Source organism: Penaeus monodon, unplaced genomic scaffold, assembly GCF_015228065.2.
Source record: "Penaeus monodon isolate SGIC_2016 unplaced genomic scaffold, NSTDA_Pmon_1 PmonScaffold_1259, whole genome shotgun sequence".
Classification (NCBI taxonomy): Eukaryota; Metazoa; Arthropoda; class Malacostraca; order Decapoda; family Penaeidae; genus Penaeus; species Penaeus monodon.
In genome coordinates, this window is record NW_023641478.1 from 1 (window position 1) to 15,074 (window position 15,074).

Sequence of the window (15,074 nt, forward strand, 5' to 3'; positions counted from 1 at the left end):
ACGAAGGGGGTAAAAAAAGGAACTCATTATTTCCCACGATGTTCCGGTAGGGGTCACCCTCGGGGGTTTCCATAAATACGGGGAAAGGGATTGCTGAAAAAGGTAAGCCCATCGCAAGTTTTTAAATTTGTGTATCACGTCCTGGATTTCGAACGGGCCAAACTCCATACAGAGGCGGATGGTGGAGTAATTTTCGGCGGGGTAGTCATTTTTGTCCTTTTCCTGTCGCATTCTTTTTCCAACTTCGATGGCCCCGTAAATGGGTATTTTGTAAAAGCGACTTGACGTCGAAGCGCCCAGTTTTTTGGCATTCACCCCATTTTTGCAGTTTGGCCATCTTTATTCGGGGGTGTTTGATAGATGCAACCTCTGATGGAGTTTAAGGCGCTTGAGAGAGGTGCTGCAAGCTTCTTAACTAACCGGTGTGGGGCACCCCCGGGCCCCTTTGGTGAAGGTCTCAGGGGGTTTTCCCTTCTTGCGGGTTTTGGGTTGCCACGGATCGTCGGCGTGGTGGTGCTCCTCAAGCAGATACAAAAGACTTCCCTTCTTGAACTCGAGGATCTTTCTTGCACTATTCAACTCTGGGGACCTTATCCGCGTTTCCTGACCTAGCTTTCTGTAAGTAGAGACGCCCGGGGGATATTCTATTTTTAGGAATAATTTTTTACAATAATTAGAACCACACCCTTATCGGCCGGAGCAATGAGTGGAGTCGTCTTCCCCAAGCTCTGAAGGCCTTTAAAAATACTACGGGAAATGAAGGCTTATCCCTCTGGCGCGGTGAGCCAGGTCACAACCCCACAGGAACCCTTTTTAAATTTGCAGAGAGATCTCCGCGGTATTTGGGGGACTCAATAGTAAAACTATGCCTTTTCCAAAAGGGTACCGGTGTCAAATTTTAAAACCCCTAAAGACATGCTTGCCTTTGATCTCGAAGAGATTTGGGACAGTTTAATATTCAGTCATCACGAAACCACATCAGACCTCGCTACTATACAAGTATCCCTAACAACTCTGTCTCGTCTTCTGTAGTTGCCCTTTTCCAAAGTTCGGGGCAAGTTAGGGGAAAGGGGGCCCCCACGGAAGGGGGGGCTTCTCACGTCCCATTCATCGATGCCTCACTAACCCTTTCCTTCAGTAACACTAGCACTGTCGGGAAATGGGTGAGATTACCTTAAAGATAGGGGGTGCGCTCCGAGGGGAACCCTTTCCTTCAGGAACCCCTAATGGGGGGTTTCTGATGTTTTGGAGTTCCTTTGGGTGATGCTTATATATATATATAATATATATATATAATATATAATATTATTTTATATTATTACATATATATTTATCAAAATAATTATATATTATATATATATATATATATAATTATTATAATAAAATTTTAAAATTTACATAATTTAAAATGTTTATGTATATATATTTTAAAATATTCTTTTAAAATAAAACGGTTTTGGGTGTGTTTTATATATATATTATATATAATTTAATTTATTTTATTTTATATTTTTTTTTTTTTTTTTTTTTTTTTTTTTTTCTTTTTTCGGGGTTCATTTTGAGCCGCCGTGGCACCAGTACTTAATTTAAGTTTCAGGAGCCTGGATTTAAACGTGGAGCCCCATTTTTCCACGGAAAAATTTTTTACTTTTTAGGAATTTATTTTTATTTATGGGGGACCACACACCCCCACCATTATAGGAATATAATTTTAAGGGAAAAAATTACCAACCCTCAAAAATAATTCCTATTAAAAAATATTATATATATTAAAAATATAATTTTAATAATATTAACACAAACACCCACCCACAAAACCCATATAATATATATATTATATATTTTTTTTTAAAATATATATTATATAATAATATATTATTATATTTTTAATTTTAAAAAAAAAAAAAGAAAAAAAAAAAAAGAAAAAAAAAAAAAAAAAAAAAAATATATATATATATATTTAAAAATTTTTTTTGTTTGTTTTGTGTGGGGGGTTGTTTGTTTTTTTGTATTTCATTTGGATAAAAATAAATAATTAATCTTATATATTTTATAGATATACTATTATTATTAATATATACATATAATATATTTTTTTTTTTTTTTGTGTGTGTGTGGTGTGTGGGGTGTGTGTGTGTGTGTGTGGTTGTGTGTTTTTGTTTGGGTGTTTTGTGTTGAATGTGTATAAATTAATATATTAATTAATATATTTTCTATATAATTAAAATTATATATATATATTATAATTTTTTTGTGTGTGTGTTTTTTTTTTTGTATGTATTTGAGTTTTTTTTTTTTTTGGTTTATTTTATTTTATATTTTATATAAAATTTTATATATATACATATATATATATATATATATTTATATAATATATATATATATATATAATATAAAAACAATACACACACACCACACCCCAGAAGGATAAGTGATCATGTTTTATTAATTTGAAATACAGTCTGCTAAAGAAAATCATCGAAGTAAGGAAAAAAAAGGAAAATACAATTACGAGGGAAATTACAGGGCCTTAAGATTTCTTTGAGGGCATAAACGGGGAAACCCTTCGAATGAAGAGAACCTTGAAGCAAATTCTAAAAATTAAAAAGGGGGAGTAGAAAAATCGATCTGTTTAAAACACTGAAGCAAAAAATGGTAAAAAAGCGGTTCAATAAAAATGCAAGAAAATGAGAGAAGAAAAACAGCTCTTTAGAAAAGGTTCGAAGACATAAATTCCAGGCAAAATATTGAAAGGTTAAAAATAGGATAAAAATAGTTTTGTTACCCCGCCCGCCTCGCTCTCTGTACCAAACACAAGGCAGGCTGGGCAGACGCGGCTATCCACAGGGTGTGAACACTGAACAGCTCCAAGAGGCACCAGCACCACAGCGTCCCCAAAACACCACAGGGGAAACGCCCCCTGGAGAGCGGGCACAAAAAAACACAAAAGAAGTTTTTCCTTTTATTGACACAAGTTTTTTACCTTTACACTTTCTAAAAGGCAAAATAAGGGGGGAAACCGGGCAGTCACACGAGATACAGCTTATAACGGGAACACAAAGTTATGGGTCACAAGGGCATACACGGTCTTCACAGGAGCGCACCCAACCCCGTCTCTCTTGGCTTGTTCCTCCGCTCACAACCAGTTTGTCATGTTTGCCCAGGTCCTTTCTGTTAACCATGCCCGGGTCATCCTTTTCATGTTAAACATTTTTTCGCAAGAGACAAAAGACCCGGGGTGGGCACTTCCTCCCCTATAAAGCAGACGCCCCATCTGCTCTACATACCAAAAACATGAAACAAACTAAAAAAATTTTTAAAAAAAAATTAGTCCCGGGGGAAAAAAAAACAAAATTCTTTCAAAACAAAAATAACGTAATTAAACAGTTCTGAAAACAAAAAAACTTTATCCACGCGCTTTTTTTCGCTCTCCTGGGCGCTCTGGGGGAGGTGGGGCGGCGGTAGATTGGCAGTTTGACCCCGAGGGGGTATTCCGCCCAAGACCTGGCTCATGGCACCATTGACGTCGCTGATCCCCCCCCGTCCAAATCTGCCTATCTCGGTCCGTCTGCCACGTGTCATCGCCGTACTGGGGCTAACGTCTCTTTTTTTCACCATGGCCCCAGGGGTAGTTCCTGGCCCCTGGTAACGCCCCAGGTAAGTCCCGAAATGGCCGGCCCCCCCCAAACCCAAAACCTGCCCCCGACAACTCTTCTGGAGCTCCACTTCCTCACAAGTGCCCACTTTGCACCAGTGAAACCCTTTAGGTCCTTATTTGGGGAAGTTAGTACCAACATGTAACTAACCCTCCCGGTCCAAGAAGGTCGCCCAACCCTCGCATCACCAGCTGCAGGTTTTGGGTGGGCCCACGAGGCCCCCTTTCTCCCGCACACCTTGATGTCACACGGATTCTAGACTCTGTCCCGGGGGGAAGGTGCAGTCGCTCAGCCCTAACTACCTCTGCAAGCCCCCTCTGGGAAACAAGGCCTCTTCCCGTGCACCCCCACCGCTTCCGTCCAAAGGGCGACCCCACGCCCTTACTCTGCTCAGGAGTCAAAGGGCCCAGCAAGCAGTGCTCGTCCCGATCGGCCACATACACCCGCAGCCGGCTGCACCGTGCTGCCCACGCCAAAAAAGCCTCCCCTGGCCCTTGAGTGCACACAATGCCCCGTGACACCACACAGCTTGTGGTGGTCTGGAAGTCTATAGTGCCAAAAATATTTAGGCGCAATTAGGGGTTTTTTCCCGCCCAGTGTCACTGTCAGGGGGCATGGCTTCCATTCGAGCCCTCCACCTGCATCGTGCTGGTTCGCGGCAGTTACCCAATCGGGGCCCCGGAACCGATGACGGCGGGTTTTGGCCCCCTTCTTCAGATGTCCCAGATTTGCCCTGTACCTTTCCTTTGCCTTTGGGAAAGCACTCGGATGGGCATACCTGCCACATCCCTTTCAGACTGCTGGAAAGCATCAGAATCCCTCTGGGGGAGGGCATTTCTCCACTCCCTCCAAAACCCCATACGCTGTGCCCTTCCCCCCCGCCCCAAACAAAGTTGGAAAAAGCTGGCTCACCTTTCCTCAATCTACCTTCTCATTTAGCCTTCCGGCCCGGAGGGCACGGGGGGGAGAGCAGTGGCCCTAGGGCCCCTGGTTTCCTTCAGGAAGGCTCGAATCCAAGGCCCCCGCCCAGCGCCCCCTGCAGGTCCTCAGGGTTGCCGCTTGACGTAGATTTTCAGCTGGGGGCCTGCAAACGCAACAAAGAAACACGGGGCCCGGACCACGATTATCTCTTTTCAGCGAAAAGGGACGACCTCCTTACCCGCGTCCAACCTGCGCAGATGGGACAGTGTCTCGCCACGTCACGAGTCCGTTCTTCAAGGGGCCCGATATACCTCGCCGGTGGTGGGCCCGAAACGGCGTTTTTAAAGCCTCCGCCAGCTGGTGTAAGAGGCATGTTGGAGCCAGCAGATGCCCAACACTTCCACCGCGGGGCCCCTTTGTGCTGTTACCAGCTGCAGGGCCTTCTTTCTGGGTCCCGCCCTGGGTAGATGCCGCATTTCAAATTGGGCAATATATTCCCAGACCTTTCCCCTCGTACTCAGCGGCTTACGCTTCACAGAATGTCTGGGGCCGAGGGGTGCAGGGGGGAGAAAGCGTACCGTAAAATAACACACCTGGGGGGAGGAAAGGGGGTGGGGAGGCAAGAGGCGGGTTGACCGGGTCCAGTTGCCGCCACCCATACCCAAGGGAGCGGGCCGTGGGTCCCCCGCCTTTTTCAGGACCACTGGCTCCGACACAATGCTGCGAGGCCCCGGGGGGTTTCCTGTCAGACCCCAGGAGACCCCCATTAACTGACACTTGGCTCTGTTTCCAGAAACCCCGTTGCCTTCTTGCTTGCAAAGTTACTACCTCGTGACGCCGCCTTTTCCCCCTTTACTTCCCCCCTCAGGCCCTGAACCTCGCCCTTTAGAGTCTGGCCACCCCCTCCATCGTTCACTCTTCACGCGTTGAGGGTTATCGGGTACTGGAGTTTCCCTTTCACAGATGCAAGATTGCTCTGAGCACCCAACAAGTTGGCAGAATGTTCCCCTGCCTTCCCTTTCCTGCATCTTGACGAGATGGTGCGCCTGCTCGGTGCCCTCTGTGCCCGCTCTTCGCCCTTTTGTGCCATTTCCTCCTCATACTGGCCAGCATGAAATATCGGCCTCTGGCTCGGCTTACCTCAATCGTGCCTGCCCAGTCATACCTCCTCTCCCCAGGGTGCCGCCTCTTGGAACGACATGATAAATCGCCGCCCTCATGATCAAAATCACAAATCCCCCCCCTGAACCCATTTGTTACGTGACGCCTCGTCTCTCTCTACCCAACACAAGGCAGGCAGGGGAACGACGTGCATCCCCAGGGTGTGAACACTGAACAGCTCCAAGAGGCACGAGCCCACGGGGGGTCCCAGAAAACCAGAGGAAATGCCACCGGAGAGGCAGGGCACGAAATAAACACAAAAGACAGTCTTTCCTTATTACACAAGTTTTTTACCCGTACACTTTTTAGGGACAATCAGGGGGGAAACCCGCAGTCACATGCACGATACAGCTTAAACAGGGTAACACAAGTATAATAAAAGGGACAGGGGTCTTCACAGGGGGCGCACCCAACTCCTTTTCCCCGGCTTGTTCCCCCTCCTCCCTCCAGCCATTGCGTCATTTTGCCCAGGTCCCTTCATTTAACACATGCCCAGGTCTCCTTTTTATGTTAAAACATGTTTCGACAGAGACAAAAGACCCACTGGCTAGCAATACTCAAACCATGAGGGAGGCAAAATTGACTTTGAAAAAGTACAATCAATAAATGTAAAATAAAACAAAGCTCTTTTTTATCTAATAAATAGTAAGACTAAAAAGATCAAATTTCAAAAACATGATTTAAAAAGGGAAGAGGAAATATTTAAATCCTTAAGAGAAATTTCAGTCAAAGTTTTTTCAGGCCCTATTGAAATGGCAAGTAACCGTACAAAAAGTAAACCCGAAATCGAAAAAATCACATTCGAAAAGAATGAAAAAATACCCCGAAAGGGTTTTGACAAGACTCAAGCAGAGAGATATCTAACGGTTTTGAGGGAATGTGCCCAGGATTTTATACTCCGTTATTTTTAATATTCCAATATTCAGTGAGACAAGGAAACTACCAAAAGACTAGACACTTGCAAATGATACATCTTTATACGGGAACGGCGACAAACAAAATGCTCTAGTTAACCAGTTTAGTTAAATAGTGTAGTATGCAGACTGTTAGAAAAGATAAGGGGGAAACAGTGGATTAAAGTACTTAAAAACACGATATGATATCAAATAAACAATTTTGGTTTTAAGGAAGGAAGGTCTTTGCGTAGCAAATCTCTGTATCTGTGATAGATTTTTCTGAAATATTACAAGAAAGGGAGGGCTGGGTGGATTGTGTATACTTTGTTTTTAAGAAGGGCATTTGATACGGTGTCTATAAAAGGACTATTATGAAATTAGAACGCCTAGGTGGAGTGAAAGGCAACCTCCTTGAATGGATGTAAGATTTTCTTTATGAAAGACAGATGAGAACCGTAAATTTGAGGGAAGCACTCTACAAAGGCGACGAGTAACTAGCGGAATACCTCAAGGATCGATCTTGGCGCCGATTATGTTAGCTATTTTCATAAATAATTTAGGGTCAACATAACCCAAGGTAGTTATCTGTATGTTTACTGACGCCGCGAAACTGCAAAAAAGGAAAATAGACGGTATCTCATGCCAATACCTCCAAAGTGACATCGTGAACTTATTAATTTGGAGTTATAAATGGAAAATGGAATTTAACACCAATAAATGCCATGTAGTCAGGTTCGGAGAAATACAAGGTAGGAGACGTAATATTAAACCAAGAAGATAAAGAAAAAAGACCTTGGAATAAAATTGAGCTGGAACCTATGGCCAAATGATCATACAAATGAAAGGGTTCATAAAACACTAGGGCTGATGGCCAGCATGAAGAGGGCAATCATGTAAGTGGACGAAGACACAGTAAAAAAAAAGTCATTACAGTCATCATAAGACCTAGTCTTGAGTATAGTGCAGTGGTATGGAGTCCATACTTAAAAAAAAAGGATATAGATAACTTTGAAAGAGTTTAAAGAGCAGCCACAAGATGGGCATCTACTCTAAGAAATACGAGCTATGAAGAAAGACTACAGAAAATAGGTCTGACTACTTTGGAAGAAAGTAGAAAAAAGAGGTGACATGATAATGATGTTCAACTATATAACAGGAAGGGCGAAGTTAGATAGAGATGATTTTATAATTTGAACACAAGAGAGACGAGAGGACACAGCAAATTGATGTAAGTAAAAAGAGGCGAGAAAGATGTCAAGAAGTTCAAATTCCCAAACAGAAATATTGAAACACGTAACAATCTTTCAAATAACGTTGTTCGTGCCAAAAATGTACATCAATATAAAGTTATATGATAATTTATATATAGCAGACGGGAGCATCTGAGCTTAGCTCTTCTCCCGTATTGAAAGTAGATAAGAAACACACACGGGCACACACGCACACGCGCGCACACGCGCACACGAACATACGCACACACGCGCGCGCGCGCACACACACACACACACACACACAACACACACACACACACACACACACACACACACACACACACACACACACACACACACACACACACACACACACACACACACACACACACACACACACACATACACACACACACACACACACAAATATGAACTGACATCGGGGTTGAAAGAAAGGCTCGATAGAATGGACACCACTGGATAGTGAAGGTAGTGTAGAAAATCAAACTGGATTGTGCTTAAAAAAAAAAAAAAAAATTGACGACCCTGTCGTTGAGATTATGCACGATAAAATATAAAAAAAATTTTATTTATTTCTTTATTTGCATTTTTTAAATTCATAAAATTTTGGGTTTTGTTTTGTAGCGTTCATCCCTTTGTTTTTCTAGTACACACGGCCGGCGCCCGTAGAGGCGGCGCAGCGCATCAGTCTTGTCCACGGGGCAAAGGCTGAGACGGGGTGGGTTCTGCGGCGTCAAATTCGGGTTTGTTTCCCTTTTTACGCGCCCCTCTTATTTGTATTTTCATTTTTTCCTCTGCTTGTTCTGGTAGAGGTAGTTGGAAGGGGAATTACTTAATTGTTTAGAAAAATCTTCATTTAGATAACACTGACCCTTTTGAAGGGCGGTTAGTTTCCGTTGTTTTGTTTGGCTTTTCTTTGTATTATCATTATCTCGTTTTCATGCTTAATTAGGGGTTTTGATTGGTTCTGAAGTTATTCCTGTTCGAGGAAAACCAACTGTACTCAGTATTAATACACTAGTTATAGAAGGTTGTGTACTCCTGCCAAGCAGTGATTGATGCAAGCATTCTTAATTTTTTCCCGGGCATTTTTTTTTTCTTTTTGACGCTGGTTATTCCCTGTTTATTTGGATGCAAGTGATTTGGCTTCTGCTTATTTGGATATTTTGATAAAATGAGGTTGAACGGGCCCTTCTTAAATACCCTTTCAATGAAGGGTATTTATTACCAAGAGAGATGCATCCCCCAAAGAACGTCCCAAACCGGGGTATCATGCAATCCCAATTCCAAACCAAACCATTCCTACCTGTTTTTCTTTTTTAGACAGTGATAAGCCCCCTCTACCCCCCTTTATTAGCACTTTTGCCAACTTACAAAAATCAACATTAAGAACTCTGGCTGTGATCGGTTTGAGTGGTGATGTGCAGCAACTATTTATTGTCATTTTGTGGTGAATATTAGCTGCTGTCCCTGTGTTATTTATTACTTTTTTTTTATGCTCAATAGATGGCAGGTCCATTTCCCTCTTATCTTTGAGTGTTGCTCTCAGTAAAATTAAGAACCGTTAAAGTCTAATTTTGTTAGAATTTATGTGGTGCATAAAAACTCAGAGGTGTATATTTACACTGGCTCGTTACTCATGGCCAAAGAAGAAAGCTTTAAGCCTACCTTTGGCTGTCTCACCTCCTTGACCACAGCCAGAGAACTGTGTAATGCACAACTTGGAGCATGATGTATTGGATGTCCTTTGTTTTCAAAATTGTTTTTCAGTGACATGATTAGACATTACATGTTGTAACGGGGTTTTAACAAACAATTCTAGATTTCCCTTAACTTTCCCTGGTTATTGAATAATATTAAAGAAAAATAGGTGGAACCATAAGTGTTTCACTTTTATTTTAGTTAAAGTTAAAACAGTTTCAGTGTATTGCAATTTTTACTTGAACGACTAACAGTATATGGGAAATCATCTGGGTAATTCTTTTATACTTTGGGTGCACTCACTGGAGACTAAGACCCAACTCCACATCACAGAATTTATTAAACAGTCTAAATTGCCAAGACTGGAAGCCCTTTGGGCCCCTGCCTGAGCTTGGCCATGCCTGTCAGCACTGGGTTAATTGTCTATAGATTATTTCTTTTACCAACAACTTCAACTTTTGCCCCCTACAAGGATAGCATCATCATTGCCATAGCTTAGTGCATCCATACTGTAAAGATTAACTGTCATATGATATTATATATTAATATTAAGGCACTTTTCATCTACATTCCCTGCATGAATATCAACTAAAGCCTTAACAAAAATGGGGTTCTGACACAAAAAAAAAAGGTTTGCCCCGGAAAAAGAACTTAAAAATTCTTTTTACCCACCATTTTAAACTAAATTTAAGGTATTCTGACTTGTGTGTGAAAATCTCATGTCAATGAAGTTTTTGACTTTATTTAACCCCGCACCCACCAAACCACAACACCCTTTATATTGCAAACTAATTCACTGTAGGAGTTCGGTCTCACACATTCTATTTTTGAGTTACTACTTTATTTTTTTTCCATCATATGAATTTCACTTTTGATAATGCCTTTTTTGTACACATTTTTATTTCTGGGATTTGTTTGACAAATTTTAATGCATGTTTGGAAAATTCTTTTTGGGGTTTTAACTAGCTTTTTTTTAATATTAGAAATATGGCTCCCCTTAGGGGTTTCCATTTTTTAAAGAATATTTGTTACAAATTTTACTGTTTTTTGGGGCCCAAATCAAAAGGGGTTTTAAGGGGGCCCCCCCCCTGCCCTTTACAGTGTGCCTTCCCTATCTCGCATGGTATGTATAAATGGCAAAACAAATTAATTGATGATAAAGACGTTTGTTTTTGGGGTCTTCACAGAGGGATTTAAAAAGGTTAATTTAAATTTCTTTGTTATACTTAATTTTTTTTTTTTTATATTATTAGGGGGATGCCCCCCTATGAAATTAAGTTTCAGGTTATGGGAAAACCCTTTCCTGATTTTTAACCCTTTTTCCCATGGGATATTTAGTGGCCTGGGGCCCTTCTGCCAGGGGTTTTTATAGTCGCCCAAATCATGTTGACCCTCTTTCCAAATCCCATCCATGCCGTTTTTTTAATCACAAAGATTGTTGTATTTTCAGTTTTTCATTATTTTTTACAGTCTCAAATTCCAAACTTCCGATAAAACGAGACTGAGGGTTTTTTTTGTTTTTTAGACTCCAAATTTTCATTATTGGGCTTAGTCCGAATAAAATGGCAGGTCGGCATCATGGATTGAATCTCGTTTTTGTTTTTTTTTTTTTTTTGCATGGAAAAATTTAAAATGTTAAAACCTACTTAATCACCTTTTAGTGGGAAAAAAAAAAAATAAAACTTTTGCCGGGATTTGTAACAAAAAAAACTCATGGCATGTCCTTACAAAATCTATGGCATGTGCGTATGGTCCCCGGGGGAGTGGGCCCGCCATACCATGGGGTTGCGTACATGCCCCACCCGTCGGCAATGGGTTAAAAAATAATTTCATGCTCAAATACAATGTGTATTTGAAAAAATAGTGTAGGTTATGGGAAATCTTTACAGTGCAGACACTTTCACCAGAGACCAAATCCCAACTTGGTCTCTATTTAACACTCCTAAATTGCTGTGACTGTGTATCCTTGGCCATGGCCCGGGGTTAGGGTTGGTGGGGGGCTTTGCCTCCCCAGGGTTACTGATATCTTCCTGGGTTAGCAAGCCAGTGATTTATGTGTGAGATATTGCCCTCTTAGCCAACTAGAGAGCCTAACACATCCTGTTCTCTCTCAGGCAATGCCTAAGGGCATGTGACTTGTGGGCATGAGGGTCCTTATAAAGAACAGGACAGAAAACATGCATCATAGTAACATGATGTAAATGATCCATCCTCCATAGCTGTGCCCAAGTCAAAACATGATGGGAAAACCCATCATCCAGAACTACCACTAGTTTTAATCATGATGTGAAGTATGTATTAGGTTAAGGATCATGTATTATCTGGATGAAGGTAATGAAAATAAGTATGTATATATATATTTTCTTTTTCTCTATATACAGGCACAAGGAATATGGCAGAAAATGTGAAGTCATGGTTATATGCCTTCTGTGGGAAAAAGAAGGTAACACCCAACTATGAAGTCAGAAATTCAGGTTAGTGCAAGTAACTTATTTCAGAATATTCTGGAAGTGGTCTTCTTGTGTGGTAAAATTTATTTATTTTATTTTTTTTTGTCTGCAGTAAGGCTTCTGTTCATAAACATTGGGTTACATAGTGGCAGTTGATGAGGTCAGAATGAAAAAGAATAATTTGATTGTTTTTTTTTCTAGTAATCTTTACCAACCAACTTACTCGGAAATACTTAAGTACTGTAATAATGGAATTTCCTTTGGCTTTTTCCCTTATTCATACTTTAGTATAGCATATTCTTAATATGTTGATGGTTAGGGGAAAAGATTTTGGTCAAAATTCTAAAACTGAAACTGGAAGAGCTGTTTGGAAGAAACCATTTTACTCCTATCCCCTATTCCGCCCTCAAAAATGCTTTTGTTTAGAATTATTCTTATATTATTTAAACATTGGAAATATCAAAAAGTATCTGGTAAACAACCCAAGAACAAGTGTGAGGCTGAATACAAAGTTGAATGTGTTAAAAGGACCTGTGGAGCAGCCACTTGGAAGTAGGATGGGGGAATACATTCCTGTGCTTTCAGAAGACTTTTTTATCATCTTTTGTTTGTGTTTTGTAGGCACCTTCTCAGTAATAGTATTCTTCATAGGGAGAGAGGCAATTGGATAATGAAGGATACAAGTAGAAGACTAACTTTTATTAAATAAATAAATATACTTGTATGTAATGAGAGTGCTGAGAATCTAAAAATTATTGATTTTTAGGGCCAAAGCATCGTCAGAGATTTCTGTGTGAGGTGCGAGTCGGCAACTACAATTATGTTGGTGTTGGGAACTCAACCAACAAGAAAGATGCACAAGCCATGCAGCAAAGGACTTTGTCCAGTTCCTCATCCGGCAAGGAGAAGTGAATGAGAGTGAAGTTCCTGATTTACATGTAAGAATTCCTCATTGTTAGTACAATTCCCTCTGAAAAGAAAGGTTTTGTTTAATTTTTTTTATATTTTGAAATAAGGTAGGATACTTCGATATGAAATTGTCAATTTTCACTCTGCCAGGCACAGAAAATGGGGGGAGATGGCGTGGGGGATATTGGGGGAGGGTGGATTCCCTTTTCTAGGGCCTATGGACCTTTTTCAGGCCTTCGGGATAAAGGGGCAATGTGTACCCCCCAATTCAGCAGGGGGCCGCCCAAGACCTACATGGAGCGAGTGGAAGAAAAGGAAGAAAGTAGAAGTTGAACATGGGTGCCTTTTCTTCAAAAGCTTTTTTAAATTTTTCGGATATATTGATTAGTCTTTTGTTAAAAAATATTGCTAGTCCCATTTTTTATTTTTTTTTAGGCTGAAGATTTTTGACCTTACGGAAAACTTTCATGGAACGGACAATTGAGATGCCAAATCAGGGCTACACATTTTTTCTTAAAGATAAAAAAATTTAATGCTGATATAATACGGGCCCGTGGGACCGGATCATAACGGTTTTTTAGAATTTAATTTTTTGTTTTTTGATGGGTCTTATTTTATCCATATATATCGAAGAAACCCCCTGTTTCTCTTTTTACAGGGCCCCTTATTTTATGGGGAATTTTATGGTTTATAGAAAATAGCATAGAACCATAAATTTTTAAAATTTGGAAATTTTATATTGATTTTTGGTATTTGAATTCTGCATGTATTTGTAATTTGTAAAAAATTAGTGTTTTATAGTATTAATTTTCATATTCAATAAAAGGTAATTTGAATTAAAAAGAGGTTTTAAAATTTTATCAGTTATATCACCATTAAAATGGCATTGTAAAGCACCCTTTGGGGCCTAAAACAGGATATGTAAAACCCTCACTGTAAGTTAAACTAAACTATATAACACTTGTGTTACATGTTTTTGATTGATTGATGCTTGCCATTTTTCTGTTTTATTAATTTTAAAATACTAGAATTTTGGAAGTGCCCCCAAAATTCAAATGGGACAGGGGCCATGACTATAAGAAGTTTTGATAGAATAGGTGTTTGGGTGAGAATATTGTTGATTCATTGGATCCCGTAACATGACATGGAATATGGAATGTGTGATGGACATGCCAGGTAGACTGAAAAATAATGAACATGGAAGTGTAGGTTTCTCAGTTTTTTGTGTAGTTATTTTGTTTGTTCACTCTGCAGTGACCATATAATGAAATTTTAAATTAGGTTAACAATGAGTTAGATAGTAAGATCTACTAAAAAATGCAATGCATTCCAAAAGCTATATCTTTAATAGTAATGTAGTTTAGTAAAGTGGATAATGTAGGTTAGTACCTTCTTGTGTGATAAAAATGGAGCTTAAAGTGCAGATGAACCATATTGATACAGTATAAACATTGGAATAGGATTCCCAGTAAATGGCACCATTTACATTGATAACTTAGTATTTTGGGTTAAATTAGTTGTACAAATTGAGATAGTAAACTAATAGAGCAACAGTTTAGCATATTTCAGTGCATATAAATAGGATAAAGTATTGCTTAAAAAGAAATTAGGGTAAAAGTTTACAACAGGACCACACTCATTAGAGCTAAAGTCCCTAACTCCAGCCTATGGGAATCCTGTGGTGAACCAGGAGGTTTTAGGTGGGGAGATATGGGCAAATTCAGTTGAAACTCATTCTAAGAAAGTAAAAGAAAGTAGAAATTAGAAAAACTAAAGCCAAGATTTGGTCAGGGAATATTCTATCCAGCATTACACAAACATATGAATGAACCCCTCTTTAACACAGAAACAAAGACCATCATATGAAGCAAAACTGTCTTAACCAAGGAGCTTTGCCATTTCTCCCAAGCCTGTATAGTCCTTTTGTATACTTTAACCAGAATTATATTGTATTACAGCTGTGCTTAGCTTATATTTTTTGTGATGCCAAGAATGTTTTTTCACAGTATAGATGTAAGACCTAATCATATACCAAAGAAATATCAAGATATAATATAGATATAATATAGATATAATGTAATATAGATATAATGTAATATAGATATAATATAGATATAGATGTAATATAGACATAGATGTAATATAGAT